Here is a 15,858-nt window from a genome sequence, read left to right on the forward strand (position 1 = left end):
TGGCTGGGGAATTCTGGGAGTTGAAGTCCACATATCTTAAAGTCACCAAGGTTGAGAAACACTGATCTACACAAACAATAGTATAGGGTCACTATTATTTGTCATGGCAGCCAACCAACATGAAAGTTTCCGAGATATTTTGGTACGTGTAAAAAATAAAATTTAAAAAATGACATTAAATGATTAAAAAATATCATTAAACATGATATGTTTAAACAACAACACATCCTTCAGTCTTCGAATTGTGTTCTAGGAGGAGAGCCATGTTAGTCTATGGTGGGGAAAAAATCAGAAGGTATCTGGTAGCACCTTTGATTAAGGGTGACTTTGACTAACACCTTTGATTAGAAGGCCTCAGCTTCTGCATCTCACCTTTAAAGCCCATCATGGCTTGGGACTGGATTACCGGAGGGACCGTCTTCTCCCTGTTGTTTCTACCCGCCCAATTCAGCCGGCAGGATCGGCACGTTCTGAGTCCCGTCAGCCAAGGAATGTCGGCTAGCGGGGACCAGGAGACGTGCCTTCTCTGCCCTCTGGGACATCCTCCCTCCAGAGATTAGGATGACCCCAACCCTGTTGGCCTTTCGTAAGGCCTTGAAGACCTGGCTATGTGAGCCCAAGTGTGTTAAGGGCCCTGTTCCCTGGTTATATTAACATCTACGATTGTGATTTTCCTCGGCGGCTATATTTATTTGTTTGTTTGTATTGTGTTTGTAATTTGGTTTTAATTGATTTTATGATTGCTTGCTACCCAGAGTCACTTGGCTAAGCTGGGCGGCTATAGAAATTAAAATAAGTAAGTAAATAAATAAATAAATGAATGCCGCTGCTGAAGGGAGCTGCAGCTCACAACAGCTGATGCCTTTAAATGAAATTGGTTAATGGGGAAAGGTGCTACCAGTTTCCTCCTGGGATTTGGCTTCCAAGAGCGTGCAACTCTAGAACTTTGGGTGTAACACTGGGCACTCACTTGAGTGGCTCTGGATAGAAAAAGAATAGAGAAAGGAAAAAGAACTTTGTTGAGGCGGTTTGCCTTGAGAAGTACCCGGGGTCTCCGTATTAAGAGGCAATCCACCTCCGACTAAAAGGGTTGGTTGGGAAGGAGATTTGCAACAGCTGCAGTGGTGCCTGAGGGATGCAGAGGGTTCAGACATGCAGGGGGGGCTATATTAAGGGGCATTATTTCTCTTGAGTCAAGAATTTAAATTTCCAACAGCGCACAGTATGTACTGTGTACAACAGCTCTCTTTGTGTAAGAGAAGGGTGGATGGGTGTGAAAGGAGGAGGGAAAAAAAAGAATATATTGTGTGTCTGTGAAGCCATTGTGCCCCCTACTGGCCAGAAGCATATATGACAACTGGACCTGCCGGTTTTTTCCACTCGTTTCGAACTACAAGTAACAGCCTTATTGTTGCACATAAAGTGAACATGGATGGCCTGGATTCCAGCAACCACCACTAGATTAAGCTATAATAGAGTAGGGTAGGGCTACTCCTTTTCCCAAACTAGCATTTTGACTGATTGATTATATGCTGTCAAGTCATTTTCGACTCCTAGCGACCACATAGATCGGTGTTGTCCAAACTTGGCCACTTTAAGATGAGTGGACTTCAACTCCCAGAATTCCCCAGCCAGCCATGCATGGCTGGCTGGGGAATTCTGGGAGTTGAAGTCCACTCATCTTAAAGTGGCCAAGTTTGGACAACACTGACATAGATAAATAGTCTCCAAGATGATCTATCCCTAACCTTTTCTTTCATGTCTCCCACCAGTGCTGTGTAACTGAGTCCATCCATCTTGTTGCTGGTTGTCCTCTTCTTCTCTTTCCTTCTACAGTACCTTTCCCAGCATTAGAGCCTTTTCCAGAGAGCTGGGTCTTCGCAGAATGTGTTCAAAGTAGGATTATTTGAGCCTGGTCATTTGTGCCTTGAAGGAGAATCCTGGTTGATTTGTTCAATGATCCATCCGTTTGTTTTCTTGGCTGTCCACGGTATTCTCAGGAGTCTTCTCCAACCCCAAAGTTCAAACGCGCCAATACTCTTCCAATCCTGCTTCTTCAAAGTCCAGCTTTTGCTTCCATAGATGGTCACAGGGAAGACCATAACTTGCACGATTCTGATCTTGGTAGGTGTAGACACATCATGGCATTTGAATATCTTCTCCAAGGCCTTCGTGGCTGCTGTCCCACGCACTAGTCTGTGGCATAGTTCTTGACTGCTTGTTCTTTTACTGCTGATGGTGGATCCTGAAAGGCAGAAGCTCTCCACCACTTCGATATCTTCATGGTCAGTTCTAAGGCCGATTGTTCTACCTGTTGTCTTAATAGGGTCTTCTTTATATGTAACATTAGTCCCATTTTTTCACTGCTCAGACTAGCAATAGAATATCATCGCTGTTTAATATGTAGCAGAAATGCTTCAGAGGGAGAATAACTGATCTTTAACAACCGATGCCTGACTTTTTTATTTTCCTTTTCCGTTCCTTCCCCCATTCTCTTTCCTTGCTGTATTGTCATTTAGATCAGGGTTCCTCAACCTCAGCAACTTTAAGATGGGTGGACTTCAACTTCATGCTGGCTGGGGAATTCTGGGAGTTGAAGTCCACCCATCTTAAAGTTGCTGAGGTTGAGGAACCCTGATTTAGATTGTAGAGGGCAAATCTGTGTGGCAAGAATGCAAACAGCCAGTAGATGGTGGCAGAGGGGTGGCATTTCCTGTCCTGCTTTTGGTTGGCCAGATCTGGGAGCCCTAGATCCATGTTTCTCAACCTTGGCAATTCCCTAGCTGCACTCCCCCTTCACCCCCCCCCCCCCCGCATCGCAGCAGGCTGGCTGGGGAAATCCGGGAGTTGATTTATTTACACATCCCATTTATACAGCCGCCCATCTCCCCCAAAGCGAGTTGAAGTCCACCCATCTTACAGTTGACAAGGTTGAGAAACACTGCCCTGCTTGCGGGGAGCAGGAATGGCCTTCTTTTCGTTAGACCTGTGCGTGGAGGTAGGCCTGTCTGGGAATCTTTTGGAAAGACAGACATCATGTAGACACCGACGATCTGCCTGATGCAGTGCAGGCCCATCAAGGCGGGTCTATATTTCTGCGTTTTCAGTATTTGACGTGTAGGCTTTTCCTGCTGGCTTCCTGAGGCAAGTGTCATTTTTGCTGCTCTGTTCAAGCCCACAGGAAGCAACTGCAACTGAGGCATAAGGATTCAATGGCTCCCCCCCCCCCGCCCCATGCTCCTGGTTGTCTCGGTTCCTCTCTGCCTGTTCCCCCTTCCTCAATCTCTTCAGGGTCATTCTCGCGTCCCCTGTAGCTGTAGCACAAACATGGCCCAGTGGCTATTTTTTAAATATTGTGTCCCCAACCCATAGTTGAGGCATCTTTGGATTGTCTAATTTTAAAGTACAGGTAGTCCTCGGCTTATGACGGCAGTTGGGATCGGAATTGCCGTTGCTAAGCGACATGGTCATAAAGCACAATGTCATGTGACCACATCGCTTAGCGACGGCGGTCCCGGTTGCCCTCGTCATTAAGCAAGGTTTGCACAGGTTGTTAAGCAAGGACCTCATGGGACCACGACTTCCTGCTGGCTTCCCCATTGACGTTGCTTGTGGGAAGCTGGCAGGGAATGTTGGAAATTACAATCACGTGACTGCAGGGATGCTGCGACGGCCAGAACTCTGAGGACTGGTTGTTAGTCCCCCTTGTTCAGCACTGTCGTAATTTTGAATGGTTGCTGAACAAATGGACATAACCCGAAGACTATCTGTAGTGTTTTCTGGGTTCCCCTAACATCATTTTTGCAATCAGCAAGATTTAGGGCACTTCACTGATGCTGGGGTAATTGACCCTGTCAGGAGCTGGGATATGTCCAGCCGTTATTAGCCACTTTAGCCTGCTGGAGGCAGGCCACCCTCCCTTCTGGTCGCTGGAAACTGCCCTCCATGGTCATTGGGGGAGATGGGCGGCATATGAATTTAACAAATAAATAAATAAATGATAAATAAATAAATAAATAAATTTTGGCTTGGTCTGCAGCAAAGACTGGACCTCTGCCTTCCACAGAAGCATCTGTCCCTGTAATGCCGAACCAGTGCTTTCTGAAGCGCCTGTCAAATCTTAGGCAGCCACGGGTTTATTGCTCTTTTGGAACAGCGCTAGATCTGTGTTTCAAAAACTAGGGCCCTAGTCCTCTGCTACACAGAAAGTTGATTTAAGCCAGGGAAAAGGGCTACAGCTCGTCCGTTGCCCATTGCTGGTTCTGCAACCGTAAGCTCACTAAAGATGTCCCCTGCTTTTGACAACAAGGGGCTTCACGGAGCTGTACGGTGGAGCTGACAGGAATGCTATTTTTCCTACTCTTACAGCCTTTTGAAAGAGCACTGACCTTGTGTTCAAAAACAGCTGAGCTGCCCGATCATAGGTTCAGAGGATGGGTGTGAGATGAAGTGGGAGGGAGCTCCCTGCTCCCACTGCATGCCGCACCCGCCTCCTGAGCCGCCTCCAGGGTTTTGAGAAGAGTACCGGACCCAGCTTTGGGAACAGTTCGAGTGAAGGATCGACAGGATGGAGCACCTCTGTGCCTGCAAGCGGTCACTAGGGCAACTTGAAAGGTTAGGGTTAGGGTTAGGGTTATGGTTAGCATTAGGGTTAGGGTTAGGGCAGTGTTGTCCAAACTTGGCCACTTTAAGATGAGTGGACTTCAGCTCCCAGAGTTGAAGTCCACTCATCTTAAAGTGGCCAAGTTTGGACAACACTGGGTTAGGGTCATCCATCTCCCCTGCACCAACATCAACCCAAGGAGCGGTGGTTGTCTCTCTCACTTGTTGGGGAGGCTTTGGTGGGAAAGTAAGGCAAGTGAATTTGCCCCTCATTAAAATGGTAAGGACAACACCACTTGCCCCCCCCCCATGGCAGGAAAGCGTTTGGCCGTTGGGGCAAAGCAGTGAAGAAGACCCTTTGTCCAGGGCCTTGGTTGTCACACGTTTTGGTCTCAAGACCCCTGTACGCTCATCAAAATGATTGAAGACCCCAAAGAACTTTGGTTCATGTGGGATATATCTATCAATATTTTCCCTATGAGAAGTGAAAACGGAGACATTTTTAAAACATGTATTCATTAATTCATTTCAAAATAACAAGAATAAGCCCATTACATGTGAACATAAATAACCCTAAAACTGAACATCTCTGAAAACACACATATTTATACCCTAAACCTACTACCTTAGGAAATTCTGGAAAACACAAGAATACCCAAGCACGCACTCCATGAACCGCAAGAGAATAAGAGTGAAAAAGGCAAATAATGCTTTAGTGTTATGAAAAGAGTTTTGACCTCGTGGACTCCCAGAAAGGGTCTCAGAGACCCCCAAGGGTCCATAGACCACATTTTGAGAATGGTGGAACTAGTTACCTATCTGGGGTGCAATGCTCACGGTGACCAGTAGGGGGCAGCAGAAAGAGAAAAGTCATAACTTTCAAAAAGTTTTTTGCAGCCCAGATTTATTTATTTATGTAGATGAATATGGCCGCCCATCTCACCCGTGTGACTCTAGACGGATAACCGAAATTAAAATATAACATAAATACTATATTTATACACACACACACACAGGGTGTCCCAAAAGTCAGGCCCCATGGGCCAATCACAATGTTTTTTCAGAGAAAACGTTACTGTACTCAGACATGTTCAAAGGCCGTGTGTCAAAGAAGTAAGGAAGTGTTTAGAAGAAAATGGCAACACTGAACATTGAATGTGATTTATATAATAAATTGGGTATGGGCCCTGACTGTTGGTACACCTCTGTTGATACCATGATCTTTGCCTCTCATTCCCACTTCGCATTTACCATCTTTTTTTTAAAGACTGAGTGACATTACAGTTGGTGATTTTACAAGCTGGGGATTTTATATATAACTCAAAGTGGCAAACATACCTAACAGTCCTGCCTAAATATCATATAGACATCCTTTTTTATGTTTTACCACATTCTGTGTCTTTTTCTTCCAGTTTCTTAAAAACTTGAATTCATTGCTACGTAGTTTTGTAGGCGCCTTTCCCTGATGTCCTTTGGTCTCCCCCTTCTAAAGTGTAAAATGGGTGACTTCTTGTTATATCCCCTTAAATACCAGCTTTTGGCAGATGTAGGTTTCCTACTCGTATCTTTTTGTTCCAGTTTTCAAGCAGAGAATGATGGATGGGAGCAATTTTAATTTTTGGCTAGCTATCTCTGCTACAACAGAGTCCATTCTGAATTGTGTATTTTGTGGTAAAACCTCTGGCAGATTTCTTTTAAAGTTACATTTTTGGGGGGGGGTGGCTTGGGGCAGCCCTAATCTGCCAAGGCAAGACTTACCTTTGTATCTGAAAGAAGGGATTTTGTTGAAGAGGCAAGTTCATTTATATCAGTGTTGCCCAAGCGTGGCCACTTTAAGATGAGTGGACTTCAACTCCCAGAATTCCCCAGCCAGCCATGCTGGCTGGGGAATTCTGGGAGTTGAAGTCCACTCATCTTAAAGTGGCCAAGTTTGGACAACACTGATTTATATAGAAACTGATTTACCGCTGTCTCCATTTCATTGGTAGCTTCATCCAATGGCTCCTTATCCAGCTCCTATGCTACTTTGGATCATTCCTGGATCCATCCACTGACTGTCCACTGATCCTTCAGGGACAATCCCTCTGGATGTGTTCACACAACATGCCTAACTTGGTAACTGAATAAATCCATTTTATGGGTTTTTGCAATACACTGAATCGTTCTCTAATCAAACCCCTTGGACTCTCACATGCTGAACCATAAAACAAAAACCAAAAAACCAAGATGAACACTAACCAAGCTTCACATTTCTGTGTATGCACCAGCTAGTTCTATGTCTAACCTGGTTAAGTATGTTCCACAACCCCTCCATTCATTCGCTATACTGTACCTGCTGACAGAATTCAGAAATATAGGCCAGAGTTGACAAGGTGAATTGTGAAGTTCCTAAATTCATGTCCGACCTGCAATTTAGTTGCTCCAGACAGCCAAATTTTAGCCACTTTGCGAACTCCCGTCCTTGGATACTCCACTTTCCGTCTTACTCCTGCCCCAATTTTTCCTCTTCTTTTCTTTTCCTTTTTGTCCACACACAGAATGAAAGATGAGGGCTGTTTGCCCACGTTGCTCCCTCGTCCCAGTTACCACCAGCAGGTGTGAACTGAACCTTCTCCTCCCTGGCTATCCTTTGTCGCTGCTCCAAATCACCAGCACTTAAATAAAAGAGGGAGAGGAGGAGAAAATTACAGGTTTGGTTGCCGTAAGAAGGCAGAGGGAAAAAGACACAAGTGCGTTGGCCGGCACAATGGAGGAATTGCTTTGCCCTTAAAATCAGGGATATTTAGTGAAATGCTTAGAAGAGCTCACACGGGGAGATAATCGTCCTCTATCAACAGCAAGGCTCTTGATTGTCTCTATTATACCATCCTCCTCTTTTAGAAACAATTCCACGGAGGGGTTTTTTTCCCCTGCAATGAAACTTGAAAGAGAAACAGCCAAGGCAATTGGCGGTAGTGAATCATAATCTGTCCCAGGCTTTTTCTTGAAAGAACACCCATCCAGGATGTACTTATGAGGCTCGTGATTCGGTTTTGAGAAGAGAGGCTGGAGGGTAGATGCAACAGTTCCCTTCATGGGCGTCCACAAGAGAACAAGTGACGTAATCGGTCTTGTGACATCATCATATATGTGATGGAAATGACGGAAGAGTGGTACAAATTATTTATTTATTTATTAGATGTATACGCCGCCTTTATTTTGCCCAACTTAAGGCTGGGTTATTGCTAGAATAATAATATATGATTATTATTAATTATTATTATTTACTAAATAAATATGGGCACCTACTCCAGAAGACTCTGGGCCACTTACAGTGTCCAAATATATGATTAAAAACAGCTTAAAAAACCACGTAAGACAAGACAGTCCAGATGAAAAACAACCATATCAATAAAAACAATTAAAACATGATAGGGGCTCCACAGGGACACTACTCCTATGCCTGGGAACAGAGCCAGGTCTTAAGGGCCTTCTTGAACCCCAGGAGAATGGGTGCCATATCTAACTCTGGTGGGGATGCTGTTCCAGAGGACAGGGGCAACAATAGAAGGAACGCTTCCTTGGTCCCATAAGATGACGATGTTTAATTGAGGAGACCTGGAACGTACCGGGTGGACAGAAACAATTTGAGACAGGCGGTTCCTCAAATAACATGATTAGCTCCATTTGCTTGAGGATATCTTGATGAACATGACATCATTGTGGCTTCTACCATACATCTAGGCTCCCACTCCCAGATTGCGCATCTTGCCTTTCTGTCCCAGATCTACGCTTGCTCCAATATCCCAATCTTCTAGCCCCATTAAAATAGTTGTCAGCTTTAAGTTCCTTCTCCTTGAGAAGTTAGAAGCTCAGAAGGAGAATCTCAGCTGTTGTATCTCTAGAGAAAACATGGAGTATGGGCATTAAGCCCTCACCCAGCACACAGTTTGCCCCTTTTGTAGACTTGCCTGTCTACAATGAATAGTGGAGGGCATCCAGGATTTTGCAGTGGAAACATTGTGTTGGCCTGTGATAGGGGTAGCCAAACAAAGTAGGGGTCAGGTTTTGTGCAGATCTTTAATTGAAGCAAAACAGGTCTGCAAATATTCATTGCTACCATGTACAGGGAAGTCCACAGGGTATGATCCAAAACGTCCAGAAGATGGCTGTGATGGTACAATAGAAGCTCCACCTGTTTTCTATGTGTGTCATTGTAATGGTGCGTGGGAATGACCTTGGGAGACAGGAGGAAGAGTCACAGACTAGGCAACGATCAGACAAGTGGCAGCTGAGTCCGCAGAAGGAATGGGGGCATGGCAAACATCTCAGAAGGGACCCTCTCTAGTTTTTTGGACTGTAAAGGTGAGGTGGGAAAGATGGGCTTTCAGACTTGCAAGATTCTGTTAATGAAACCTTACAATAAAGTTAGAGCTAGTACTTCTGGATGCGCTTCTTCTCCGGACTACCTCAAAGGGCTGACAGCCACATTTTTTAATGTCCTGAGGGCTCAGTGCACCATGAATACCCTGCAGACACCCTTGCACCTGTATTATGTTGGAGTTTGTTTTGGTAGAACTCATAAATCCACTTCTATAGAAACCTGTGGCTGATTCCTCTTACAGCCCCATATCCTATTTTCCTGTTAGGCTATGTTTAATATACATCTTGTCCAATCAATTCCCATTATGGCTGCACTTATTTTACCAATCTGTGATTGTAAACATGAGTGAGCCAATACGTGTGGCATGTTTGAACACTCAGATTCTCTGATGAAGGAGGAAGGACCTCAGTCTGGAGGTCCAGATGGTTGGAAAGCTGCAGTAACCCCGTTATAAGGAAAGGTCATAAGGTTTGGGAACTTCTTATTAAAAAGAAAGGCAGGTGAAGGGAAGTGAGGGAGAATTAGGATCAGATTAGTCTTGAGTGACCTTTCCCTGTACATCAATTCAAAGGCTTTGGGGTTTGTTGAGGAGCTCGACAGAAGAGATGGACTGAAGAGATGGAAAAAGGCAAAGAGTGAGTCTGCCCAAACACCTGTAAGAGCCTATATTAGGGATTACGTTGCGGGGGGGGGGGAAGAGGTACAAAAATAGTTACATGTTTTTATTGCATCTGCAGATTACTGCCCAAATACCTTATTTGGGGTGACCCTATTGAGGGGAGGTGGGGAAGAGTCAGAAGATCATTTGAAGGGCTGTTTTGAGGACTATCCTAGGCATCTGATGGATAGAATTATTTGAATCTGCTCCGAGTTGGACTCTCGCTGGACTGGTCCTTCTGAGTTGGCCGAGGCACAGCCTTGCTCTGTAGTCTACAGTCTGGCAGGATGAGTCTGTAAAGCTGAAGGAAGTAGACAGGTGCTTGGAGCTGTTAGGGTGGTCACCTGTGTGTTAGATCTATGTCCTTCCTGGTTGCTGAAGGCCTCCTAGGGGACAGCATGTGGTTGGGTCCAAGCAGAGGTGAATTCATCTTTGTGTGAGAGGGTGCTTTTATCTGCCTCAAAGGAGGTGGTGGTGTGTTTCCTCCTCAAGAAGTTATCACTGGAACCAACTGTGTTAGCTTATTTCCAACCTTTCTATTTTGGGGAAGGTTCTGGAGAAGATGATTGGGATGCAGCTCCAGATGTTCCTGGAGGAAACTGATTACCTTGACCTTTTCCAGTCAGGTTTCACACCAGGATTCAGTACAAAGATAACGTTAATTGTGCTTATACAGGTAGTCCTTATTTAGCAACTGTCTCACTTAGCAACCATTCACAGTTACAATGGTGATGAAAAAGTAACTTTGCGACCAATCCTTGCATTTACCACCTTCTCAGGTCTGTAAAGCAAAGGAAAGCTGAAGGAAGATTGTAAACGCAGTTGCAGTTTCACTTAGTGACCACTTTGCTTAGCAACCAAGTTGCCGGGACCCAATTGTGGTCCCCAGGTGAGGACTACCTGTAGATAATCTCTGGTGGGACCAGGATGGGGGTGGTGCAATTATCCTGAACTTTCACTGGCTTTTGATATCAATCATGGTATCTGTCTGGACTAGCTTCAGGAATTGAGAGTGGGGCATGTACAGTATTATGGTAGTTTTCCTCCTTTCTCATGGGCCAATTCCAGTTATTGCTGGTAGAGTTTTAGCCAAGGCCCCTGCACTGTAGGGCTCCTCAGGGCTCAGAGCTCTCCTCACTGCTATTTAACATCTATATGAAGCAGCTGAGCAAAGTCATTCAGCGACATGGGATCAGGTGATCAAGTGATGCTATCAAGGTTCTGTCACAGTGCCTAGGGATCTGGATGGGTGGAGACTTAGGCTCAACCCTAGTAAGATAGAGTGGCTGCTGGTTCACTGACCATGCACTTCCAGGGATTTTCCAGCTTTAGTTCTGGATAGGGTTGCACTTCCCTAGGTGGAATTAGTCTGCAGTTGGGGGCTCCTTCTGGACTCAGACCTCTTGCTCGAAGAACAGGTGATAGCTGTGACCAGGAGGGCTTTTGCTCAGATTCATCTTATGTACCAGTTGTATGAATTCCTAGATTGGGAGGCCCTACTCACTGTCACCCATGCCTTAGTCATCATGCATTTGGATCACTGCAACATGCTACGCATGGAACTGCTCTTGAAGATAAGCTACAGCTGGTCCAGAATGTGACAGCACAACAGTTATGGGCACTCTTCAATATGTTCCTATGATACTTCTATTTTGATTGCCAGTCGGCTTCCAAGTGCAATTCGAGGGGCTGATGGTCATTTGTAAAGCCCTTCATGGCACAGGGCCTAGATACTTGCAGAACTGTCTCTCTCAAATTGTTTCTGCCCATCCTATAAGATTGGACAGGCTGGCATGTTCTGGATCCCATCAGTAAAGCAATGTCATGCTATGGGACCCAGGAAATGTGCCTTCTCTGTTGCCATCCCTCCCCTTTGGAATCATATCCCCCCACCCCTGCAACCTGGAGGTCTGTATGGCCTCAGGTGATGTCCTTTACAAAGGCCTTGAAGATCTAGATCTTCCTGTAGGCACTGGGCCAGGACAATGTGGGAACCTCCTCAAATGTTGGGCACCAAGTCTTTCCCCAGTGTGGTTGTTTTATTGCAGTTGTTTTACTGCTGTGATTTTTTGGTTGTTATAAAAAATCTAAAAAACTCAAAAAATATATATTTGTTTAGTTGTTTTGATCTTTTAACCCTCTTGTAAGCCACCCAGAATCGCTTGGGGAGTGGGTAGCCTTAGAAGTTGAATGAATAAGGAACAATAAAATAAGTTAGAAGATTCATAAAATGACAGGTGGGGAAAACATAGACAATGGTGGACAGTAGAATGGAGTGGGATCTGTGGTGAAGCTGAATGAAAGGAGATTCAGGACAGGTTGAAATTGTTCCTACAGCACATGGTGAAATTCAGAACTCACTAGTACAAGATGTGGCAATGGCCACCCACCTGGAAGATTATAAAAGGGAATTAGATAAATCCATGGAGGATAAGGTTTTCAATACATGAGGAGGAGGAGGAGGAGGGGGGAGGAGGATTCCACCAAAGGCCAAAGGGAAGGGACTATCAACTCCTCCTGCTTGTAGACTTCCTGGAGGCATCTGGCTGGATTTTATTTATTTGTTTGTTTGATTGATTTTTATAGCTGTCCTATTCCGCATATGACTTGAACACTGGACAAGGCAGGTTTTGGGCCTGCACCAACAGCATTCAGATCATGTTCCTAGATTCTTACTGGCTTATTCCAAGAATCCTAATAGGAACTGGCATTAGGCAAAACTCAGGTGCAATTTTCTGGGCCCAGCTTACTGGGTTGATGTCAGAGTAGACAGCACGGTGAAAGATGCTGAACATAGCTGAAATCCAGCGTGGTCTTCTATTTTACCCAACCCTTGTTACATCTGCAGAAACATAGCTCCCCGTCACCCCCCCCGGCTATCACCTGATGGTGAGATCAAGACCGCCTAGGCAATCATCCATGGGGAGATGAGCATATGAAGTAGCCCCATCTGTTGCAGCTCTGGAGACCCACAGTATGTAGTAAATTCGACTACAGCCGCTATTGATTCCTACTCTGCGGAACAGTAATTATATTGAACTGTGAACAGGCATGTTAAGCTGCAGAAAGCTTTTCCTCCTCTTCTTCTCCTTTGTTTTTTTTCCCCCCTCTTAAAAAAATGAAGAATCCCTTTAAGGTTTATATTTATTGGTGTTTCACATGGAGAATGACGTCCATTTCATTAATGAGGGAAAGACACTCTGTGCATGCTCTCAAGCTCTTTCGGTCTCGGGTCTTAGTTTCATATGCAGCAAAGCTTAATTGTGTGGCCTGGTGCTGTGGGATCTATGGGCTCAAAAGGGTCCCTGAACCGTATACAGTGTGCAGCCCTCTCTGTAAATTAACCATCTCTCCCTATCTTCATATGTGTGGGTATGATTGTGGTATGATTGTGTGAATCAGAAACACCTAGGCTCAAAGTTTATGTGTAAGAGTCCTGCTGGGTTGGAGCAAAGATCCAGTGAATTTACCACCCCCTTTCTAGCAGAAGTCACCAAATGTTTGGGAAGGGACAGTGATAGCTGACATTCTAAGGTATATTACCTTGGAACATGGAGGTTCTGTTTAGCGGTTTGCCAACAGCCTTTCATAGTTGTTTCTCCATGAACCGAAACTGCTTTTACCACCATCAGGGTACTGCATCCTCTTTCAAATTAAAAGGTTTCGCTTTTTTGCTTTGGAGGCCCTGCAGAAAACAAACACGCCTGATTTTTTCCCCCTCTATAAATGGAGGGGAAAAGCACAATCCAGCAGGATCATGCAGTAAAAACACTGAGAGACTCTGATTCATCTTGCCATCTTTACGGTGGGAGTTTTCCCTGAATTTTTTTTTAATGGGGAATAAAATAAAATATCCATTAAAGTACTTTAACAGTGCCGCAAAGTGGATGATGTGAAGCTGAAAGTCCCACTCCTATCCCCGTTAGTGATTTCAAGACTTCCCTGCCTTGCACCCTGCAGGTTTTGGATGCTGAAATAAATAGAATACAGGTAGTCCTCGCTTACCAACCACAATTGGAACAGGCAATTCTGTTGCTAAGCGCCGCAGTCGCTAAGTGAAAATCCTGTGACCATGCTTATATTATCACTTCTGCTTCCATGGTTAAGTGAATCGCCATGGTTGTTAAGTGAGACATCACATGACTGCAACTTGTGATTTTACTGCCAGCTTCTCTTTTAACTCTGCTTGTTGGAAGCCGGCTGTGAAGTTCGCAAAAGGTGATTGTGTGACTACAGGATGCTGCGATGGCCAGAAATGCGAAGATTGGTCACAAAGCTGTTTTCTTTAACAGTCATAACTTTGAATAGTCACTAAACAAGGCAGTCAGTAAGTGAGGACTACGAACAGAACAGAACAGAACTACCACAATAGGATAGAACAGAACCATAAGAATAGAACTATGACAAGAATAAACTAAAATACAGGTACTCCTCGTTTAGCAACCACAACTGGGTCTGGCAACTCAGTTGTTAAGCAAAGCGGTTGCTAAGTGAAACCATGACTGTGCTTATGATCTTATTTCAGCTTTCCTTTGGTTTGTAGACCTGTGAAGGTCGTAAATGCGAGGATTGGTTGTAAAGTTACTTTTCCATCACCATCATAAACAGTCACTAAATGCAGCAGTTGCTAAACGAAGACTACTCGTCAGGGCTGCTCTTGAGCTGTTCCTCTGCCCTCTGGTTTAGATGACTCACAAGCTTCCCATTTGGTTCAGACTGTAGCAGGTTGGCACATGTTGGCTGAGAAACTTGGTTAGGTCAGTCCCCGTGGCCCTGCAGCAGCTTCTTGCTGGTTCCAATTGTGTCTGATCTAACGCTGCAGAACACAGTCTGCTATTTTGTTCTGTCAACCCTGCCCGGACAACAGTATTGACCTCTGCCGGTATGAACGCTCTCAACTAAATCTGTGTGGTTCCCATGTCTGTCTTCCGTTCATCATCTGCCGCAGGCTGAATTTATTGGGTGGATTTTTGTTTTTGCTTGGCTTACAGCATCAATGTATTTGCAGGCCAAATCAATTTTGTGCAAGGGGAAGCTGGCAAGGGAAGAGGGGAAAGGAAGGGGAAATGAAAGGGTTTTGATTGTAGCGAATGCTTTGATCCAAATTCTGATTTGCAAATCTATGTCTTTGCTGTTGGTTTATTTTTCTTTCCTTTTAAAATGTTGGTATCTATTTTTAAAAAAAGTTAAAAGAGAAAATATTACTGTTTTGTGCCAAAAAGGTTTATTTTTGTTTGTTTTCCTTGCAAGCATCTGATGGTCATAGGGTAGGTGGCTGATTCATCTGCTGGGGTTTTGATGGAGGTACACAACCAGCACTTTTATCTTTACGTGAATTAAATTTCAGTTGGGACGCAAGAAGGAGAATGTAAAGGCCTTTGACAAAATTGTCTTCTGATGTCCATGCTGATGTCTTCTGTCTCACGGTGCACCTGATCAAACAGGTTTCATGGGTTTCTGATGCAACGCCACAAAAACCTACTGAACCTGTCATGCACAGGTGAACGGTGGCCAGATGCATAGACTATGGGGAGCAGGCATCTCGCCTTCAAAATGTACAATTTGTGGGAAAACCGTTTTTCTAAGAATGAACTAAATGTTCCCTGTGGGGAATATTCAGCTTGAATACGGGAGCAGAGGGTTTGGGGAGGGGTGAAAGGGGAACTGGCTTCTGGGCACGTTTTTCCTAGTATTAATACTTTTTCATGGGGTTTTCCTGATGCCTGATGGCTGCCTCTCTTAAAAATAAAAAACAGAAGCTCCCTTTATGGGTTTTACACTAAGCTGGATTGTTTTCTGAATGATGTTATGGATAAAATCATGCATTCTACACCAAGGGGTCCAGTGCTCACCTTAACCAGCCTTTGTCAACCTGATACCCTCCAAATGTTTGGGACTACAACTTCCATCACCCATGACCATTGGCCATCTCAAGTGGGAGTTGATGGGACTTGTAATCCAGAACAGGTGGAAGACACCAAGATTAGAAGCTGCAGGAAGTGTATAGATTTAAAAGGAATGGGGTTACTAATCTCTGGGCCTACTGGGAACTTCAGGGCTGGTGTATCTGATCAATTTCTCCTGTTTTCATAGAATCTTAGAGTTGGAAGGGACCTTAGAGATCATCTAGTCCAGGTTTCTCAACCTCATCAACTTTAAGATGTGTGGACTTCAACTCCCAGAATTCCCCAGCCAGCATGCTGCTGGGGAATTCTGGGCATTGAAGTCCACACAT

The 15,858-nt window shown here is 44.7% G+C and overlaps 1 protein-coding gene across 1 annotated transcript in view; it reads left to right on the forward strand.

Moving 5' to 3' along the window:
- ONECUT3 (one cut homeobox 3) overlaps positions 1-15,858 on the forward strand; it is a 69,357-nt gene that overhangs the window by 49,672 nt on the left and 3,827 nt on the right. The window lies entirely within an intron of this gene.

The sequence above is a fragment of the Python bivittatus genome, unplaced genomic scaffold (genome assembly GCF_059951505.1).
Source record: "Python bivittatus isolate LINGU-HERP-01145 unplaced genomic scaffold, Pbiv_v1 ctg000580_np1212, whole genome shotgun sequence".
NCBI lineage: Eukaryota > Metazoa > Chordata > Lepidosauria > Squamata > Pythonidae > Python > Python bivittatus.